This window comes from Ambystoma mexicanum, chromosome 10 (genome assembly GCF_040938575.1).
Source record: "Ambystoma mexicanum isolate Mex_15411 chromosome 10, UKY_AmexF1_1, whole genome shotgun sequence".
NCBI lineage: Eukaryota > Metazoa > Chordata > Amphibia > Caudata > Ambystomatidae > Ambystoma > Ambystoma mexicanum.
In genome coordinates this window covers 585,852,561-585,875,623 of record NC_090932.1, presented here as the reverse complement: position 1 = coordinate 585,875,623, position 23,063 = coordinate 585,852,561, and positions in this window count along the sequence as shown.

The following is a 23,063-nucleotide window of genomic DNA, read 5'->3' as shown; positions in this document are numbered from 1 at the left end:
TCCCAGACTATGGACAGGGGGAACTAATCCACCCCTGGATGAGTCTCATGTTCAGGTCGGTTAAACATTCTGGACAACCCATCAGCATTGCTATGTTGTACACCTGGCCTATGCTCAATAGTGAAGTCGAAGCCTTGTAGACTTATGGACCACCTAAGCAACTTTGGATTCTCCCCCTTCATGTTCATTAGCCACTTTAACGGCTTATGGTCAGTTTGCACAGTGAAGTGGGTCCCATAGAGGTAGGGCCTCAGCTTCCTTAGGGCCCACACAACAGAGAAACATTCTTTCTCTACCATGGACCATCTGAGCTCTCTGTCCTTAAGCTGGCGACTAATAAAACCGATAGGGTGTTCCTTACCCTTCTCATCTACTTGTGATAGTACAGCTCCTATCCCAGTGTCAGAGGCGTCCGTCTGCACGATAAAAGTTCTTTGATAATCCGGGGCCCTGAGGACAGGGGCCTGGCACAAGGAGTCTTTTAAGCCATTGAAGGCCTTCTCACACTCGTCGGTCCAAGTTACCTTCTTGGGTTTCTTCGGAGTTGTGAGAGCAGTCAGAGGAGCAGCTATGGTGCCATAGTCTGCCATAAAATTCCGATAATACCCTGTGAGTCCTAAGAAGGCCCTCACTTGGGTTTGCGTAGTGGGGGTAGGCCAGTCTTGTACTGCTTGTACTTTACTGGGTAGAGGCTGTATCCTCCCTCCACCTACTTCATGTCCAAGGTAAACCACTGAGCCTTGTCCAATCTGGCATTTACTAGCCTTTATGGTCAAGTGGGCTTTCTGAAGAGCCTGGAGCACAATCCCGAGGTGTTTCACATGGTCTTCCCAGGTGGCACTGAAAACTGCTATATCGTCCAGATATGCAAGACAGAATTCGTCCAACCCATTCAACACATGATTCACAAGCCTCTGGAAAGTGGCAGGTGCATTCTTCAACCCGAACGGCATTACCCGGAATTGGTAAAGGCCGTCTGGAGTAGAAAATGCTGTCTTCTCCTTAGCATGTTCTGCTAACGCTATTTGCCAATAGCCAGCAGTAAGGTCAAACGTGCTGAGGTACTTGGAGGCACCCAAAGTATCCACCAGCTCATCTGTTCGAGGCAAGGGGTGTGAATCTGTCTTGGTGACAGCATTCAGAGCCCTGTAGTCCACGCAGAACCTCAATTCAGAAGTGCCTGCCTTTGGAACCAAAACCACAGGGCTGGACCAAGGACTACTAGAGGGTTCAATCACCCCAAGGTCTAACATTTTGTTGACCTCGGTCTTAATATAAGACCGTACTTTATCCGACATCCTGTATCCCCTACTTTTGGTAGGTACACTGTCTCCTGTGTCAATGTTATGTTTGCACCAAGGTGTCAAACCAGGCGACTGTGAAAACAGGGGGGAAAACTGCCGAAGCAAACTTTTCACCTCAGCCTGCTGATCAGAAGTCAGGTGAGGGGCCACACGGACACCCTCAAAGGAGCTATCTGAAGGACCGCCTTGGAACAGGTCGGGGAGAGGTTCAGACTCCTCTTCCTCAACGTCTGAAGCCAGTAGCAGTGCTGCGATTTCGACTCTTGGGACGAAAGCCTTCAGCCTATTCACGTGGAACACTTTTGGAGCCTGTCCAGGCCTTCCAAGGTCCACTAAATAGTTCACCTCACCCAGGGGCTCCACCACTGTGTAAGGGCCTGACCATTTGTCCTGTAAAGCTCGAGGCCTTATAGGATTCATGATCAGGACTTGCTGACCAGGTGTAAAGTTGATGAGGGAAGCTTTCTGGTCGTACCAATGTTTCACCAGCGCTTGCCCTGCCTTCAACTTATCACTAGCCAAGCCCATCAGAAGTACCATCCGTTTTCTGAGCCCCAGCACATAATCAACTACATTGGTAGTAACAGGGGGAGTGGGCATCTCCCATCCCTCTTTGACGATGGCTAAGGGTCCTCGTACGGGATGACCGAACAGAAGTTCGAAGGGGCTGAAGCCAACACCCTCCTGTGGTACCTCTCGGTAGGCAAACAGCAAACATGGTAAAAGAAGATCCCATTTTCTTCTCTGGGGCTCCTCCAGAGCCCCAATCATGCTCTTTAACGTTCTGTTGAAGCGTTCCACCAGACCATTGGTCTGGGGGTGGTATGCAGAAGAGAACTTGTAGGTGACCCCACATTCTTTCCACATAGCCTGCATATACTTCGACATAAAGTTGCTGCCACGATCTGACACAACTTCTTTAGGGAAGCCAACCCTAGTAAATATGCCGAGTAAAGTTTTTGCAACTGACTTGGCAGTTACAGTTTTTAATGGGATGGCCTCAGGATACCTGGTTGCATGGTCGACCAGCACCAGGATAAACCTATTGCCCGAGAATGTTTGCGGGTCAAGGGGACCAACGATGTCGATCCCTACCCTTTCAAATGGTACCCCCACAACTGGGAGCGGTACCAACGGAGCTTGGATTGTCGCGCCAACCTTACCAGACAACTGGCAGGAGGCACAACTCCTGCAGTGACTTTCTACTTGCACCCCCATCTTGGGCCAGTAGAAGTGCATGGATAACCTTTGCTTGGTCCTCTTCATACCAAGGTGACCAGCAAGGGGAACTTCATGCGCCAACTGCAGGAGGAAGGGCCTAACAGCAAGGGGAACCACCAACCTCCTATGGTCTCCTTCTGTAGACTCTGTGGGCTCACTATACAGGAGTCCACCTTCCCAATAAATCCTATGCGTCCCATGAGGTTCACCCTCAAGCTGGGAGCAGGCCTGTCTCCTTAGGCCTTCCAGAGATGGGCACTCACGTTGGCCTTTACTGAATTCGTCCCTATCAGGACCTCCTTCAACTAACAAGTCGTTTAGTTCAGGATGATCGTTGGGGTCGAATACTTCAGGCATCGCCACTTCCTCGTCAGGCTCGGGCGATCGACCAACTTCCTCCACCGCAGTGGTAGGCGAGCTCGGGGGAATATTTTCTTTCCCTCGTCGTGACTTGTTGACTCCTTTCGCCTTGGGTTTCCCCTTCGGCTGGGGCGGCGTATTGGGCTTGGCCAATGCTGCCCGTGCTTGAGACCGTGTGTAGGGTCGTTCGGCAGTGTCTCCTACGAGCCCTAAAGCTCTGAGATCATTACCTAACAAGACCTTTCCCGGGACGTTTCTCTGAATGCTCACTGGAATCCTGACTGCTGTACCATTTAAAGTAAGATTAACAGGGATCACGGGAAACATGCGGAGGGGGCCGTCAGCCAACTTAGTGGGCATCAGAGTAGCTCTGGCAACTTCCTCTGAGTCTACCAAGGTAGAATCCACTACAGTGCGACTGCACCCACTATCCCTAAGAGCTGGAGTGTCTACTCCATTGATCAGCACACTGTCTTTAAAGTAGTGCTTGGTATTATCCGGAATCCTAGCATACGCCTCTGCGACTTTAGGCTCCCAGGAACCCAGGGACACTAAAACTACCTCAGCCTCTATTCCGCTGGGAAATGAGTCTGAGGAGAAGGATGCTCCTGTAATCTCTTCTTCCTCGTAGGAGGAGAAGGCCAGATTAGCGGAGTGGACCCCCAAAGGTCTAACCTTACAACGGGGATCCCCCTTCACATGGTCAGTTGCTCCACAAGCAAAACAAGATCCAATGGGTCTGTTTACATAGGGAGGCTTATTGTAACCAGAGTTCTGTTTCGGAGGCGGACCTCCACTACCCTGTGAGTTCTCTTGTGTCTTACCCTTGTTTTTCTTTTTGTGGCCCTTTTGGGAAGAAGATTTAGCAGATTCTCCACCCTCCATATCTTTGGACTTTTTCCCTTCCTCCTGCTTACCAGGATGAGTTTTGTCCTTATGGGACACTCGATGTGACACCCATAAGTCGGCGGCCATGGCCAGCTTCTTAGGATCTATCTCCTTCGAATCGGCCAAGTGCTGCTTAAGCTCCGGGGAAGAAGAAGCAAAAATGTGTTCCAGCATGACAAGATTTATCATGCCGGCGAAGGTAGAAACCTTATAGCCTTCGACCCAGCCAGTTAAGTTTTTCAAAGATTCAGTGACATAAGATACCCAAGTACCACCTTCCTTTTTCTTATACTCTTGAAAACGCTTTAAATATTGGGCCGGAGTCTTCCCAAACTTTAAAATGAGAGTCTGCTTCAACATTGCGAAATCAGCTCGCTCAGCCTTCGACATCTCCATAATGGCACTACAGCCAGAATGGGGCAGTCTACTGAGCAACCACGCAATCTTGTCAGCATTGTCAACTTTCTGAGCTTCGCATGCATACTCAAACGCATTCAGCCAGTCCATAATGTCATTCCGTTCCTCATACACACTGAGCAGATCTTTTGGAAACCGTGGATGAGAGGAGGCCCCAGACCCATGTCCAGGACCCGTGGACCCATTTTCAACCTGAAGCTTGGCCAGTTCCAACTGGTGATCCCTGTCTTTTTGTTTTTCTGCCTGTTCGATTTTCAGTTTGGCTATGCTGAATTCAAGCTCCTGCTGCCTAAACCGCAGCTCTTGCTTCTTGAATTCAAGCCTAGCCTCCCCATCAGCACTGGCAGAGGAAACATTAGACATCTCGTCCTCCCTGTCCTCGTGGTCGCGGTGGAACAGTGCGGCGGCAGAACCGTCGGTTCTGCCAGTGAGAGCAGCCCCACCACCTTCCGCACTGTCCTCAGAAGTAATAGCATCAAGCTGCGCTTCTTGCCACGCCACGATTCTTTGGATCATTTCCAATTTCGTGCCTTGAGAGGAAACACCTCTCTCCGCACACATCTTTTTCAGCGTTTCTGATTTGGAAGCATTTAAAGTTAACAACGTACTTGTTTCCATACTGTGTGATAGGACTATGGCCTTTTTAAAGTTATACTATAACAATTCACTACGTGTACTGTTTGGAATAACCCGAAATGCCCTAGCCCGTGCGCAACACCGGATACCTCCAGTCGTATCCCACCGCTGTACACCAATTTGTTAAGACGGATTTCTGAACTCTGTCCTGGTGGCGCAGAAGTTCAGAAGGCCAACCTAATTACTTGGAACAGGGTAACCTCTGGACAAGCCAGACCAATCAAGGTAGCGATTGCGGCGGTCAAGACTAGGTCTCAAGAGGGGTGAGGGTGACTGAAAGCCCGCAGTGAGCACACAAAGCAAGAGCGCTTACAAACTACTCCAAACAGGTGTTATATCAAAAATATAAACACATTTATTTTAAGGCCTTTAAAACAACGACCGTAGCGAGAAAATCACAATAACACAGTATTAAGCCAACACATACCAAATCAACACAATATATATACAAATACACAGTCGCAAGCGTTTAAAGCACGAAATATGTAGTCCACCTGAAAGGGAAGGAAAACAGGCAGTGCAATAATGCTTTAGACTTAGTTCGCCTTCATAGGCACCTAACTAGATGGAAGTCCGAGCCCTGTGAAGAGTGGAGCCTTGTCCTCAAAGTACCTGCACACGCTGGTGCCAACGGGCAAAAGGGGAAGCTCTTCGGAGGAAGTCAGGCAGTTTGGATTAGTGCACAGCAGAAGAAGAACAGGGTCCGCAACTCAAGCGCAGGCTCCACAGCGGGCAGAAGCAGAGCGCGAGTACGGGCCAAAAGGGTGCTGTTTTACACAGCGGGGAAAAGCAATGGGTTACTGCAGGAGGGCGACCAGATCCTAGATATACTACTCACCGGTCCCCGAAGCAAGCAGTCCCAGGCTCCTCCGCGTTAGTTTCAGCAGCTGGCAGGTTCAGAAGAGCAGGGAATGCATTGTAGTCGTGTAGATCAAAAAGACGTCCCAATCGACGAAACCGGCACAGTTTGTTGCCGCAGCAGGACAATGGAGCGGCCGTGCGTATCTGAGTCAAAAGTACCCTCCTCCCTTCAGACCTGGGAACGCCAAGGGCACGAAGCGTGGGAGAGTGACAAGGACTCGAGATACGGCACAACCTGGCGGCGGTTACAGAGCAAGGCTCCCTTGTAAGCTGGTCAGTCAACTGGATGGCCCAGAGACGCTTCCGAAGGCTTACTTGGCAGGAGATGATGTAGATGCCGGGAATAGCTGTTCCTGCTATTCCAAAGGTCGAAGCACCAGTACAGGCCTTCTGGTTCGATCAAAGGAGGACAGGGGCTCTCAGGACGACAGCAGTGCAAAGGAGGATTCCTTCAGCGGGTCACCAGCGATTCCTCGGTCCAGCCTCTTGGTTGCAGGATACTTGGCTCCTGTATTCCTTCGTTCGTGAGAACTCAGGAGATCGACATGGTAGTGGTGTTTCCAGCCCCCTCTTATCCACGGTTCCCTTTGCGCCAAAACGGAGAGGAACCAATGGGAGATCCGCTCATCAAAACACATACCATACGTGGACCAATCACGGACCACGGTGGTCCCAGGCATTCACACCACCCTAGACTCTCTGGCACCCAGGATGTGTATTGGGACCAGACATCCCAGCCCACACCCTGGAGGCACACAAACGGCATGTAGAAGCCCGCGAAAGCAACCACGTTTCGTGGGAAAGTACATGCCCAAATAAGGAAGGCCCCGGGTCGCTGGACCTGGTGAAGGTGAAGGGAGCAAGACGGACAGTGGACAGGACAAAGGAGCCTCGTGGTCTGGCCATTTTGGGGAGCCAGGCCACCATTTTGGGTTCAGTGCAAAAACGTGCTCAGAACGGCAAAAGGAGCTCAAAATATACAAAACGATCGCTGCCACCATTCCAGTCCCTGAATGACTTGCACCGATCAAATACCATCCTAAAAGAGTATCTAGGGCCTGTAGAAGGCTAGAGACCCAAGAGAGCTGTAACTTAGCTTACTGTGCCCTCTTGTGTCGTGTTGCACTAAAGCTGCGACACGATAGAAGAAACTACGGGAAACAACGTTCCCCGGTACTGACTGTCATAAGGGCATGTCAGTTTCCCCGTAAGAAAGGAGCGAAAGCCCAGGGAAGTGCGGCAGAAGGCTGTACTTCCCTGGCAAAGTCAAGAACAAGGTTAAAAACAATAGCAAAAAGTTTAGGGGTTGCCACATGGAAGGAAAATTCCCTACAATAACGAAATCTTTCCTAACACTCGCCCCTCCCAGACTATGGACAGGGGGAACTAATCCACCCCTGGATGAGTCTCATGTTCAGGTCGGTTAAACATTCTGGACAACCCATCAGCATTGCTATGTTGTACACCTGGCCTATGCTCAATAGTGAAGTCGAAGCCTTGTAGACTTATGGACCACCTAAGCAACTTTGGATTCTCCCCCTTCATGTTCATTAGCCACTTTAACGGCTTATGGTCAGTTTGCACAGTGAAGTGGGTCCCATAGAGGTAGGGCCTCAGCTTCCTTAGGGCCCACACAACAGAGAAACATTCTTTCTCTACCGTGGACCATCTGAGCTCTCTGTCCTTAAGCTGGCGACTAATAAAACCGATAGGGTGTTCCTTACCCTTCTCATCTACTTGTGATAGTACAGCTCCTATCCCAGTGTCAGAGGCGTCCGTCTGCACGATAAAAGTTCTTTGATAATCCGGGGCCCTGAGGACAGGGGCCTGGCACAAGGAGTCTTTTAAGCCATTGAAGGCCTTCTCACACTCGTCGGTCCAAGTTACCTTCTTGGGTTTCTTCTGAGTTGTGAGAGCAGTCAGAGGAGCAGCTATGGTGCCATAGTCTGCCATAAAATTCCGATAATACCCCGTGAGTCCTAAGAAGGCCCTCACTTGGGTTTGCGTAGTGGGGGTAGGCCAGTCTTGTACTGCTTGTACTTTACTGGGTAGAGGCTGTATCCTCCCTCCACCTACTTCATGTCCAAGGTAAACCACTGAGCCTTGTCCAATCTGGCATTTACTAGCCTTTATGGTCAAGTGGGCTTTCTGAAGAGCCTGGAGCACAATCCCGAGGTGTTTCACATGGTCTTCCCAGGTGGCACTGAAAACTGCTATATCGTCCAGATATGCAAGACAGAATTCGTCCAACCCATTCAACACATGATTCACAAGCCTCTGGAAAGTGGCAGGTGCATTCTTCAACCCGAACGGCATTACCCGGAATTGGTAAAGGCCGTCTGGAGTAGAAAATGCTGTCTTCTCCTTAGCATGTTCTGCTAACGCTATTTGCCAATAGCCAGCAGTAAGGTCAAACGTGCTGAGGTACTTGGAGGCACCCAAAGTATCCACCAGCTCATCTGTTCGAGGCAAGGGGTGTGCATCTGTCTTGGTGACAGCATTCAGAGCCCTGTAGTCCACGCAGAACCTCAATTCAGAAGTGCCTGCCTTTGGAACCAAAACCACAGGGCTGGACCAAGGACTACTAGAGGGTTCAATCACCCCAAGGTCTAACATTTTGTTGACCTCGGTCTTAATATAAGACCGTACTTTATCCGACATCCTGTATCCCCTACTTTTGGTAGGTACACTGTCTCCTGTGTCAATGTTATGTTTGCACCAAGGTGTCAAACCAGGCGACTGTGAAAACAGGGGGGAAAACTGCCGAAGCAAACTTTTCACCTCAGCCTGCTGATCAGAAGTCAGGTGAGGGGCCACACGGACACCCTCAAAGGAGCTATCTGAAGGACCGCCTTGGAACAGGTCGGGGAGAGGTTCAGACTCCTCTTCCTCAACGTCTGAAGCCAGTAGCAGTGCTGCGATTTCGACTCTTGGGACGAAAGCCTTCAGCCTATTCACGTGGAACACTTTTGGAGCCTGTCCAGGCCTTCCAAGGTCCACTAAATAGTTCACCTCACCCAGGGGCTCCACCACTGTGTAAGGGCCTGACCATTTGTCCTGTAAAGCTCGAGGCCTTATAGGATTCATGATCAGGACTTGCTGACCAGGTGTAAAGTTGATGAGGGAAGCTTTCTGGTCGTACCAATGTTTCACCAGCGCTTGCCCTGCCTTCAACTTATCACTAGCCAAGCCCATCAGAAGTACCATCCGTTTTCTGAGCCCCAGCACATAATCAACTACATTGGTAGTAACAGGGGGAGTGGGCATCTCCCATCCCTCTTTGACGATAGCTAAGGGTCCCCGTACGGGATGACCGAACAGAAGTTCGAAGGGGCTGAAGCCAACACCCTCCTGTGGTACCTCTTGGTAGGCAAACAGCAAACATGGTAAAAGAAGATCCCATTTTCTTCTCTGGGGCTCCTCCAGAGCCCCAATCATGCTCTTTAACGTTCTGTTGAAGCGTTCCACCAGACCATTGGTCTGGGGGTGGTATGCAGAAGAGAACTTGTAGGTGACCCCACATTCTTTCCACATAGCCTGCATATACTTCGACATAAAGTTGCTGCCACGATCTGACACAACTTCTTTAGGGAAGCCAACCCTAGTAAATATGCCGAGTAAAGCTTTTGCAACTGACTTGGCAGTTACAGTTTTTAATGGGATGGCCTCAGGATACCTGGTTGCATGGTCGACCAGCACCAGGATAAACCTATTGCCCGAGGATGTTTGCGGGTCAAGGGGACCAACGATGTCGATCCCTACCCTTTCAAATGGTACCCCCACAACTGGGAGCGGTACCAACGGAGCTTGGATTGTCGCGCCAACCTTACCAGACAACTGGCAGGAGGCACAACTCCTGCAGTGACTTTCTACTTGCACCCCCATCTTGGGCCAGTAGAAGTGCATGGATAACCTTTGCTTGGTCCTCTTCATACCAAGGTGACCAGCAAGGGGAACTTCATGCGCCAACTGCAGGAGGAAGGGCCTAACAGCAAGGGGAACCACCAACCTCCTATGGTCTCCTTCTGTAGACTCTGTGGGCTCACTATACAGGAGTCCACCTTCACAATAAATCCTATGCGTCCCATGAGGTTCACCCTCAAGCTGGGAGCAGGCCTGTCTCCTTAGGCCTTCCAGAGATGGGCACTCACGTTGGCCTTTACTGAATTCGTCCCTATCAGGACCTCCTTCAACTAACAAGTCGTTTAGTTCAGGATGATCGTTGGGGTCGAATACTTCAGGCATCGCCACTTCCTCGTCAGGCTCGGGCGATCGACCAACTTCCTCCACCGCAGTGGTAGGCGAGCTCGGGGGAATATTTTCTTTCCCTCGTCGTGACTTGTTGACTCCTTTCGCCTTGGGTTTCCCCTTCGGCTGGGGCGGCGTATTGGGCTTGGCCAATGCTGCCCGTGCTTGAGACCGTGTGTAGGGTCATTCGGCAGTGTCTCCTACGAGCCCTAAAGCTCTGAGATCATTACCTAACAAGACCTTTCCCGGGACGTTTCTCTGAATGCTCACTGGAATCCTGACTGCTGTACCATTTAAAGTAAGATTAACAGGGATCACGGGAAACATGCGGAGGGGGCCGTCAGCCAACTTAGTGGGCATCAGAGTAGCTCTGGCAACTTCCTCTGAGTCTACCAAGGTAGAATCCACTACAGTGCGACTGCACCCACTATCCCTAAGAGCTGGAGTGTCTACTCCATTGATCAGCACACTGTCTTTAAAGTAGTGCTTGGTATTATCCGGAATCCTAGCATACGCCTCTGCGACTTTAGGCTCCCAGGAACCCAGGGACACTAAAACTACCTCAGCCTCTATTCCACTGGGAAATGAGTCTGAGGAGAAGGATGCTCCTGTAATCTCTTCTTCCTCGTAGGAGGAGAAGGCCAGATTAGCGGAGTGGACCCCCAAAGGTCTAACCTTACAACGGGGATCCCCCTTCACATGGTCAGTTGCTCCACAAGCAAAACAAGATCCAATGGGTCTGTTTACATAGGGAGGCTTATTGTAACCAGAGTTCTGTTTCGGAGGCGGACCTCCACTACCCTGTGAGTTCTCTTGTGTCTTACCCTTGTTTTTCTTTTTGTGGCCCTTTTGGGAAGAAGATTTAGCAGATTCTCCACCCTCCATATCTTTGGACTTTTTCCCTTCCTCCTGCTTACCAGGATGAGTTTTGTCCTTATGGGACACTCGATGTGACACCCATAAGTCGGCGACCATGGCCAGCTTCTTAGGATCTATCTCCTTCGAATCGGCCAAGTGCTGCTTAAGCTCCGGGGAAGAAGAAGCAAAAATGTGTTCCAGCATGACAAGATTTATCATGCCGGCGAAGGTAGAAACCTTATAGCCTTCGACCCAGCCAGTTAAGTTTTTCAAAGATTCAGTGACATAAGATACCCAAGTACCACCTTCCTTTTTCTTATACTCTCGAAAACGCTTTAAATATTGGGCCGGAGTCTTCCCAAACTTTAAAATGAGAGTCTGCTTCAACATTGCGAAATCAGCTCGCTCAGCCTTCGACATCTCCATAATGGCACTACAGCCAGAATGGGGCAGTCTACTGAGCAACCACGCAATCTTGTCAGCATTGTCAACTTTCTGAACTTCGCATGCATACTCAAACGCATTCAGCCAGTCCATAATGTCATTCCGTTCCTCATACACACTGAGCAGATCTTTTGGAAACCGTGGATGAGAGGAGGCCCCAGACCCATGTCCAGGACCCGTGGACCCATTTGCAACCTGAAGCTTGGCCAGTTCCAACTGGTGATCCCTGTCTTTTTGTTTTTCTGCCTGTTCGATTTTCAGTTTGGCTATGCTGAATTCAAGCTCCTGCTGCCTAAACCGCAGCTCTTGCTTCTTGAATTCAAGCCTAGCCTCCCCATCAGCACTGGCAGAGGAAACATTAGACATCTCGTCCTCCCTGTCCTCGTGGTCGCGGTGGAACAGTGCGGCGGCAGAACCGTCGGTTCTGCCAGTGAGAGCAGCCCCACCACCTTCCGCACTGTCCTCAGAAGTAATAGCATCAAGCTGCGCTTCTTGCCACGCCACGATTCTTTGGATCATTTCCAATTTCGTGCCTTGAGAGGAAACACCTCTCTCCGCACACATCTTTTTCAGCGTTTCTGATTTGGAAGCATTTAAAGTTAACAACGTACTTGTTTCCATACTGTGTGATAGGACTTTGGCCTTTTTAAAGTTATAATATAACAATTCACTACGTGTACTGTTTGGAATAACCCGAAATGCCCTAGCCCGTGCGCAACACCGGATACCTCCAGTCGTATCCCACCGCTGTACACCAATTTGTTAAGACGGATTTCTGAACTCTGTCCTGGTGGCGCAGAAGTTCAGAAGGCCAACCTAATTACTTGGAACAGGGTAACCTCTGGACAAGCCAGACCAATCAAGGTAGCGATCGCGGCGGTCAAGACTAGGTCTCAAGAGGGGTGAGGGTGACTGAAAGCCCGCAGTGAGCACACAAAGCAAGAGCGCTTACAAACTACTCCAAACAGGTGTTATATCAAAAATATAAACACATTTATTTTAAGGCCTTTAAAACAACGACCGTAGCGAGAAAATCACAATAACACAGTATTAAGCCAACACATACCAAATCAACACAATATATATACAAATACACAGTCGCAAGCGTTTAAAGCACGAAATATGTAGTCCACCTGAAAGGGAAGGAAAACAGGCAGTGCAATAATGCTTTAGACTTAGTTCGCCTTCATAGGCACCTAACTAGATGGAAGTCCGAGCCCTGCGAAGAGTGGAGCCTTGTGCTCAAAGTACCTGCACACGCTGGTGCCAACGGGCAAAAGGGGAAGCTCTTCGGAGGAAGTCAGGCAGTTCGGATTAGTGCACAGCAGAAGAAGAACAGGGTCCGCAACTCAAGCGCAGCCTCCACAGCGGGCAGAAGCAGAGCGCGAGTACGGGCCAAAAGGGTGCTGTTTTACACAGCGGGGAAAAGCAATGGGTTACTGCAGGAGGGCGACCAGATCCTAGATATACTACTCACCGGTCCCCGAAGCAAGCAGTCCCAGGCTCCTCCGCGTTAGTTTCAGCAGCTGGCAGGTTCAGAAGAGCAGGGAATGCTTTGTAGTCGTGTAGATCAAAAAGACGTCCCAATCGACGAAACCGGCACAGTTTGTTGCCGCAGCAGGACAACGGAGCGGCCGTGCGTATCTGAGTCAAAAGTACCCTCCTCCCTTCAGACCTGGGAACGCCAAGGGCACGAAGCGTGGGAGAGTGACAAGGACTCGAGATACGGCACAACCTGGCGGCGGTTACAGAGCAAGGCTCCCTTGTAAGCTGGTCAGTCAACTGGATGGCCCAGAGACGCTTCCGAAGGCTTACTTGGCAGGAGATGATGTAGATGCCGGGAATAGCTGTTCCTGCTATTCCAAAGGTCGAAGCACCAGTACAGGCCTTCTGGTTCGATCAAAGGAGGACAGGGGCTCTCAGGACGACAGCAGTGCAAAGGAGGATTCCTTCAGCGGGTCACCAGCGATTCCTCGGTCCAGCCTCTTGGTTGCAGGATACTTGGCTCCTGTATTCCTTCGTTCGTGAGAACTCAGGAGATCGACATGGTAGTGGTGTTTCCAGCCCCCTCTTATCCACGGTTCCCTTCGCGCCAAAACGGAGAGGAACCAATGGGAGATCCGCTCATCAAAACACATACCATACGTGGACCAATCACGGACCACGGTGGTCCCAGGCATTCACACCACCCTAGACTCTCTGGCACCCAGGATGTGTATTGGGACCAGACATCCCAGCCCACACCCTGGAGGCACACAAACGGCATGTAGAAGCCCGCGAAAGCAACCACGTTTCGCGGGAAAGTACATGCCCAAGTAAGGAAGGCCCCGGGTCGCTGGACCTGGGGAAGGTGAAGGGAGCAAGACGGACAGTGGACAGGACAAAGGAGCCTCGTGGTCTGGCCATTTTGGGGAGCCAGGCCACCATTTTGGGTTCAGTGCAAAAACGTGCTCAGAACGGCAAAAGGAGCTCAAAATATACAAAACGATCGCTGCCACCATTCCAGTCCCTGAATGACTTGCACCGATCAAAGACCATCCTAAAAGAGTATCTAGGGCCTGTAGAAGGCTAGAGACCCAAGAGAGCTGTAACTTAGCTTACTGTGCCCTCTTGTGTCGTGTTGCACTAAAGCTGCGACACGATAGAAGAAACTACGGGAAACAACGTTCCCCGGTACTGACTGTCATAAGGGCATGTCAGTTTCCCCGTAAGAAAGGAGCGAAAGCCCAGGGAAGTGCGGCAGAAGGCTGTACTTCCCTGGCAAAGTCAAGAACAAGGTTAAAAACAATAGCAAAAAGTTTAGGGGTTGCCACATGGAAGGAAAATTCCCTACAATAACGAAATCTTTCCTAACACTCGCCCCTCCCAGACTATGGACAGGGGGAACTAATCCACCCCTGGATGAGTCTCATGTTCAGGTCGGTTAAACATTCTGGACAACCCATCAGCATTGCTATGTTGTACACCTGGCCTATGCTCAATAGTGAAGTCGAAGCCTTGTAGACTTATGGACCACCTAAGCAACTTTGGATTCTCCCCCTTCATGTTCATTAGCCACTTTAACGGCTTATGGTCAGTTTGCACAGTGAAGTGGGTCCCATAGAGGTAGGGCTTCAGCTTCCTTAGGGCCCACACAACAGAGAAACATTCTTTCTCTACCGTGGACCATCTGAGCTCTCTGTCCTTAAGCTGGCGACTAATAAAACCGATAGGGTGTTCCTTACCCTTCTCATCTACTTGTGATAGTACAGCTCCTATCCCAGTGTCAGAGGCGTCCGTCTGCACGATAAAAGTTCTTTGATAATCCGGGGCCCTGAGGACAGGGGCCTGGCACAAGGAGTCTTTTAAGCCATTGAAGGCCTTCTCACACTCGTCGGTCCAAGTTACCTTCTTGGGTTTCTTCTGAGTTGTGAGAGCAGTCAGAGGAGCAGCTATGGTGCCATAGTCTGCCATAAAATTCCGATAATACCCCGTGAGTCCTAAGAAGGCCCTCACTTGGGTTTGCGTAGTGGGGGTAGGCCAGTCTTGTACTGCTTGTACTTTACTGGGTAGAGGCTGTATCCTCCCTCCACCTACTTCATGTCCAAGGTAAACCACTGAGCCTTGTCCAATCTGGCATTTACTAGCCTTTATGGTCAAGTGGGCTTTCTGAAGAGCCTGGATGTTACGTAGTTGGTCTTGATGGTCGTGTAGATTAGTAAGCCTCCGTCCCCAAGTACCACACAGACAGCGTGAAGTTCAGTGTCTGTGCAGTCTTTGAGGCCACAGGTTTTTTGTGAACCGTCAGGTCTGGAACCGGGAACAGCCAGAAGGACCCTTGGAGCACTGCAAGGCAATAAGTGATATTCAAGCAATGTGCGTGTTGTAATATAAATACCCAGCAAGGAAAAGAGCAACGCTTACCTAGTGTATAGAAAATGACACCCCGATGGATAGTGGGGCCCTGGACGGGGCTTGGTGTGCGAGACTCTGTGGAAGGGCGCACACTGGGGTTTGAGGCAATCCAGGTTATGCAGCCAGGCGAACGCCTTGCAGAGGCCGGTGGCCAAGAATACCAAAACACAACGAAATCCGTGAGGCAATCCAAAATCCAAGTCCGAGGTCGTGTAAAGCCAAGTTTCAAAGGTGCCAGAGGAGTAGACAAATCAATCCAGTAGACAAATCCGAGGTTGTGACAGAGTTCAAGCCAAAGTTCACCAATGCCGAGGGTTTAGACAGAAGCAATCCAGTAGACAAAATCCGAGGTCGTACACAGTTCGTAGGAGCAAGGTTCAAGGAACAAGAGCCGTACAGTACTGAATGAGTTCAGCTGTGAAGCAACGCTTCCGTGTTCCTGGCTGCTTTTTGAATCCTTGAGGAGAGAAAATCACGTGATGCGTGTCACGTGATGCGGAAACGGTGTTGCCACGTGACTCCTGGCAGTGCTCGCCCCCTCACGTGATGCGTGATCGTGTTGGCCCTCTCACGTGACGCGGGGATCGTTGCAAACGATGTGGATTGTTACGGGCTGTCAGTGGAAGTCTCCATTGTGCTTTCCAGCGCTGGGATGGCCGGTAAACCCCTGGTCCAAACAGTGTCCTGGTATGGCGGGTAAGATGCAGTCTCCGACTGCCAGAGTGCATAAACGGGATCCCCTGTTGGTATTTGGCAGGGACCGGGCGTGCGGAGGGAGCAGGGAGAGGGTGTGCGGGAGAAAGCGTGACAGAGCCCCCCCTCAAAGGCCCACGACCCCGTGGGCTAGACGGGTAGTCCCTATGAAAACGGGTAACCAGGGTCGGGGCGTGCACATCCCGGGAAGGGACCCAGGAGCGGTCCTCAGGGCCATAACCCACCCAATCCACGAGATACTGAAGACGACCCCTGAGGAAACGAGAACCCAAAATGGCACTGACCTCGTACTCGTCAGGAGAAGACACAGAAACAGGAGCAGGAGGGGCGCCAAGCCGGGTAGGAGCAAGACAGGGCTTGAGGAGGGAGGTGTGGAAAACAGGGTGAATCCGCCAGGTAGGCGGAACAGAAAGGCGCAAGGCCACAGGATTCAGGACTTTAGCAATTTTGTAGGGACCAACAAAGCGGGGCAGCAGCTTGCGACAGCCAGGTATATGCAAATGGCGGGTCGAGAGCCAAACCCGGTCACCCACACAATAATTAGGAGCCGCCAGCCGCCTCCTATCTGCCTTGGTTTTCATCATCGCCTGTGCCTCGCGCAAGTGGGTAAGTGTTTGGGCATGGATCGCGACCAGGTCACGAGCGCAGGCGTCAGCAGCAGGAGTGGCGGAGGGGAAATCAGGAAGGGGAAGGGCACGAGGATGTTGGCCGTACAAGGAATAGAAAGGAGAGAAACCAGTAGACGAGTGCCCAGAATTGTTATAGGCGAACTCAGCTAGGTGGAGCAGGTTGAACCAGGAATCCTGGTACTGGAGGGTAAGACAGCGCAGATACTGTTCTAGGGCCTGGTTCACTCTCTCGGTCTGCCCATCACTTTCTGGATGATAGGCAGAGGAGAAGCGGGAATCGATACCCAAGAGGCCCGTGAGGGCACGCCAGAAACGAGACGTGAACTGGGACCCTCGGTCCGAAACAATGACCTGCGGGAGACCAAACAGACAGAAAACGGACTGAAAGAACAAACGGGCCAATGTGGGTGCTGAGGGTATTCCCGTACAAGGTATGAAGCGGGCCATTTTTGTGTAAGAGTCAACGATAACCCAGATCGTGTCGTAACCTCGTCTGCGGGGTAGGTCAGTGATAAGGTCCATAGAGACCGTGTGCCAGGGCCTGGGCGGGACTGGTAGTGGTTGGAGCAGCCCCAGAGGCCGTCCCCTAGACGACTTGCACTGAGCGCATATTGAACAAGTGTTGACGTAGTTCTCTATGTCTCTCCTCATTGAAGGCCACCAGCACCACCGCTGTAGGAGTTCTAGAGTGCGTTTTTGCCCCGGGTGCCCGTTGACTGCAGCATCATGAGACCAAGCGAGTGCCTGATTGCGTACATCGCTGGTTGGGAGAAATAGCTTCCCTTGAATAAAAGGCAACCCCTCCTGTAAGTGAACATCCCACTCATTTAAGGCATGTGGGTGTTGGGAAACCCAGTGTCTGATGATGGTAAGCATAGGAGGGGATGGCGTACACACACAGATGACGTGGCCCTTTTCTAACAACGTGTCGGGAAATAGAGGTAATGATTCCCCCCCAGGAGACCGGGAAAGCGCATCTGCCTTGCCATGGGAGAGACCCGGCCTATGTTTCACCACAAAGTCAAATGCTGCAAGAAAGAGATGCCAGCGGACATGCCTGCTGTTTGTACACTTCAGCGTTGCTAGATCTTGCAGGTTCTTATGATCAGAATATACCACCGTCTGGTGTTTTGCCCCAATGAGGTGGTGTCGCCATGTCTGGAGGGCGTCCTTGATGGCTAACAGTTCCTTTTCGGTAACTGTATAGTGGGATTCGGCCGGAGTGAATTTCCGGGAATGATATGCTACCGGATGGAGACGGCCTGTAGTTGGACAAGACTGGGAAAGAACCGCCCCTAATGCGAAAGAGGAGGCGTCTGCTTCTAGGATGAACGGGAGTTCTGGGTCTGGGTGTTGTAAGACCGGAGCCGAGGCAAACCTAGATTTAAGTGCCTCAAATGCCTTTTGGTGTTCGGGAGTCCAATTAAACGGAACAAGAGGACTGGTCAAGGCTGTGAGGGGAGAAACAATGGCCGAAAAACCGGCGATAAAGCGTCGGTAAAAATTGGCGAAGCCAAGGAAAGACTGGAGCTGTTTAACATTGACCGGGGCAGGCCATTCCATGATGGCTCGTACTTTCGATGAATTCATGCAGAGCCCCCCGGGGGTGATGTGAAAACCCAGGAAATCCACCTCCTTTGAGTGAAACAAGCACTTCTCTGGTTTAGCAAATAAAGCATTGTTCTTGAGACGGGATAGGACTTCTCTGACATGCATGACATGTTCTTCCAAGGAGGACGAAAATATCAGTATGTCATCCAGGTAGACAACCACATAGACATCAAGAATGTCAGAGAAGACTTCGTTGACGAAACGCTGGAAGGTGGCAGGGGCGTTACACAGCCCGAAAGGCATTACTGTATACTCATATAACCCTTGTCGGGAGCAGAACGCCGTCTTCCATTCGTCTCCATGGCGCATTCGGATCAAGTTGTATGCCCCCCTTAGATCTAGCTTAGTGAAGATGGACGCACGTGTCAGTCTATCAAGCAAGGTGGAGATAAGCGGGATGGGATACCTGTTCTTTATAGTGATGGCATTCAACCGTCTATAGTCTATGCATGGTTGTAGGTCACCCTCTTTTTTGGGCACAAAAAAGATAGGGCTGGCGGCTGGGGAACAAGAGGGACGAATGTGGCCTAACCGTAGGGCTTGTTGTATATAGTCCTTCAAAACGGCTTCTTCGGAATGGGATAATGAGTAAATCCTACCCTTTGGTATTGGCGCATCGGGAATCAAGTCAATGGGGCAGTCAAAAGGCCTATGCGGAGGGAGACCCTCTGCCGTGGCTTTATCAAACACTTGCAGATAATCGTGGTAGTCAGCAGGAATACCAGCTGTGACAGCCCCCACGGTATGTGTAGGTGTGGGTGGATCAACATCCTCAATTCGGGAAGAGACCATGGCGCCAAGAATAGCGGCGGGAGAGGTGAGTCTCTCGGGTTCTGTTAAGCAGAAATGCTGACATACATCTGATTCAAACGTTACCTGCCCAGTGCCCCAATTGATCAAGGGGTTGTGTTGTCTTAACCAGGGTATGCCCAGTATGATACCAAACTGGGGCGTGGTGATAAGGTCGAAAGACATGGTTTCTTTATGGGTGTCCTGAATTACCACTTCTAGAGGGGCAGTCTGCTGTTTGATTGGACCAGACGACAGGGAGGTGCCGTCAACCGCTTGTACAGGCTCAGGATGTTCTTTCTGAACTAGGGGCAGATTGAGATGCTGGGCTAAAGTGATGTCAAGAAAACAGCCCGTGGCCCCTGAGTCAATCACGATGCGTACGGCATGCATGACCTCCCTAGAGGGTTTCAGCAGTGCCTGTACTACTATGGGTCTAATAGGGCCAAATACGGGTCCAGTGGGGGTCAATGAAGGGCTCGCCGGTACCCCCGATCTCAAGGGCGAGCCTTCGGAAAACCCAGAGGTTTGTTTTTTGGCCGGCGGGGACATTCTCTCACATAATGCCCACTAGTCCCACAGTAAAAACAGGCATTACTGGTTCTCCTGCGTTCCCGCTCAACTGAGGTTATGGGACTACGGATGCCACCGATTTGCATAGGTTCACCACCAGTGGCAGTTGAAGCGGGAGAGAGCTGGCCAGAAACAAACGACTCTGCTTTACGCTCGGTTCTGCGAGCGTCCACCTGGAGAGTGAGATCAACAAGATCAGAGAAAACCGAAGGAAGGGATGGAACCACCGCGAGGGCGTCTTTCATGGGGTTGCATAACCCTCGATAATAGACAATTGCTTTTTTCTGCTCTGGCCAGGACGTTTCGGCTGCAAGCTGGTTGAAACGAGTGATGTACTCAATCAGAGAAAGCTTGCCCTGTGACAGTTCAAGGAGTTCCAGGTCTCGTGATTGGGCTTTATATCGGGTATCGAACACCTTCGCCATCTCGGACACTAGTAGCTCGAAATCATACAAAGCTGGATGGTCGTTTTCTAGGAACGGATTTGCCCAAGTAGCGGCTACACCGGATAAGTGGGACAGAAGAAAAGCGGCCTTGGTAACGGAGTCGGGGAAGGCCTGGGGTCTGCACAGAAAATGTAGTTTGCATTGGTTGATAAATGTGCGGTATTTGCGGGGATCGCCTTGGTAGCGTTCTGGAGCCGCCAGGGGAAGAGGGGTTGGAAGTAGAACAGGCATGGGAGTAGAAGGCAGAGTAGGGTTAGGCTGGAGCGGAGGGTCGGGATCCCCGAACACAGCGTCAACAGGCAAAGGTTGGCGTGCACTTTGTAGGGCGTCGAGACGATGGTGAATGGCAGTGGTTGCGGCGGCCATGTCGGTCCTAAGGGCCGCGACAGCCTGCATTAGAGCGGTCACAGGGTCCCCGGCGGAGGCTTCCATAATCAGCACGACCAAACAGGCTTCACAGTCTGTTACGTAGTTGGTCTTGATGGTCGTGTAGATTAGTAAGCCTCCGTCCCCAAGTACCACACAGACAGCGTGAAGTTCAGTGTCTGTGCAGTCTTTGAGGCCACAGGTTTTTTGTGAACCGTCAGGTCTGGAACCGGGAACAGCCAGAAGGACCCTTGGAGCACTGCAAGGCAATAAGTGATATTCAAGCAATGTGCGTGTTGTAATATAAATACCCAGCAAGGAAAAGAGCAACGCTTACCTAGTGTATAGAAAATGACACCCCGATGGATAGTGGGGCCCTGGACGGGGCTTGGTGTGCGAGACTCTGTGGAAGGGCGCACACTGGGGTTTGAGGCAATCCAGGTTATGCAGCCAGGCGAACGCCTTGCAGAGGCCGGTGGCCAAGAATACCAAAACACAACGAAATCCGTGAGGCAATCCAAAATCCAAGTCCGAGGTCGTGTAAAGCCAAGTTTCAAAGGTGCCAGAGGAGTAGACAAATCAATCCAGTAGACAAATCCGAGGTCGTGACAGAGTTCAAGCCAAAGTTCACCAATGCCGAGGGTTTAGACAGAAGCAATCCAGTAGACAAAATCCGAGGTCGTACACAGTTCGTAGGAGCAAGGTTCAAGGAACAAGAGCCGTACAGTACTGAATGAGTTCAGCTGTGAAGCAACGCTTCCGTGTTCCTGGCCGCTTTTTGAATCCTTGAGGAGAGAAAATCACGTGATGCGTGTCACGTGATGCGGAAACGGTGTTGCCACGTGACTCCTGGCAGTGCTCGCCCCCTCACGTGATGCGTGATCGTGTTGGCCCTCTCACGTGACGCGGGGATCGTTGCAAACGATGTGGATTGTTACGGGCTGTCAGTGGAAGTCTCCATTGTGCTTTCCAGCGCTGGGATGGCCGGTAAACCCCTGGTCCAAACAGTGTCCTGGTATGGCGGGTAAGATGCAGTCTCCGACTGCCAGAGTGCATAAACGGGATCCCCTGTTGGTATTTGGCAGGGACCGGGCGTGCGGAGGGAGCAGGGAGAGGGTGTGCGGGAGAAAGCGTGACACTGGAGCACAATCCCGAGGTGTTTCACATGGTCTTCCCAGGTGGCACTGAAAACTGCTATATCGTCCAGATATGCAAGACAGAATTCGTCCAACCCATTCAACACATGATTCACAAGCCTCTGGAAAGTGGCAGGTGCATTCTTCAACCCGAACGGCATTACCCGGAATTGGTAAAGGCTGTCTGGAGTAGAAAATGCTGTCTTCTCCTTAGCATGTTCTGCTAACGCTATTTGCCAATAGCCAGCAGTAAGGTCAAACGTGCTGAGGTACTTGGAGGCACCCAAAGTATCCACCAGCTCATCTGTTCGAGGCAAGGGGTGTGCATCTGTCTTGGTGACAGCATTCAGAGCCCTGTAGTCCACGCAGAACCTCAATTCAGAAGTGCCTGCCTTTGGAACCAAAACCACAGGGCTGGACCAAGGACTACTAGAGGGTTCAATCACCCCAAGGTCTAACATTTTGTTGACCTCGGTCTTAATATAAGACCGTACTTTATCCGACATCCTGTATCCCCTACTTTTGGTAGGTACACTGTCTCCTGTGTCAATGTTATGTTTGCACCAAGGTGTCAAACCAGGCGACTGTGAAAACAGGGGGGAAAACTGCCGAAGCAAACTTTTCACCTCAGCCTGCTGATCAGAAGTCAGGTGAGGGGCCACACGGACACCCTCAAAGGAGCTATCTGAAGGACCGCCTTGGAACAGGTCGGGGAGAGGTTCAGACTCCTCTTCCTCAACGTCTGAAGCCAGTAGCAGTGCTGCGATTTCGACTCTTGGGACGAAAGCCTTCAGCCTATTCACGTGGAACACTTTTGGAGCCTGTCCAGGCCTTCCAAGGTCCACTAAATAGTTCACCTCACCCAGGGGCTCCACCACTGTGTAAGGGCCTGACCATTTGTCCTGTAAAGCTCGAGGCCTTATAGGATTCATGATCAGGACTTGCTGACCAGGTGTAAAGTTGATGAGGGAAGCTTTCTGGTCGTACCAATGTTTCACCAGCGCTTGCCCTGCCTTCAACTTATCACTAGCCAAGCCCATCAGAAGTACCATCCGTTTTCTGAGCCCCAGCACATAATCAACTACATTGGTAGTAACAGGGGGAGTGGGCATCTCCCATCCCTCTTTGACGATGGCTAAGGGTCCCCGTACGGGATGACCGAACAGAAGTTCGAAGGGGCTGAAGCCAACACCCTCCTGTGGTACCTCTCGGTAGGCAAACAGCAAACATGGTAAAAGAAGATCCCATTTTCTTCTCTGGGGCTCCTCCAGAGCCCCAATCATGCTCTTTAACGTTCTGTTGAAGCGTTCCACCAGACCATTGGTCTGGGGGTGGTATGCAGAAGAGAACTTGTAGGTGACCCCACATTCTTTCCACATAGCCTGCATATACTTCGACATAAAGTTGCTGCCACGATCTGACACAACTTCTTTAGGGAAGCCAACCCTAGTAAATATGCCGAGTAAAGCTTTTGCAACTGACTTGGCAGTTACAGTTTTTAATGGGATGGCCTCAGGATACCTGGTTGCATGGTCGACCAGCACCAGGATAAACCTATTGCCCGAGGATGTTTGCGGGTCAAGGGGACCAACGATGTCGATCCCTACCCTTTCAAATGGTACCCCCACAACTGAGAGCGGTACCAACGGAGCTTGGATTGTCGCGCCA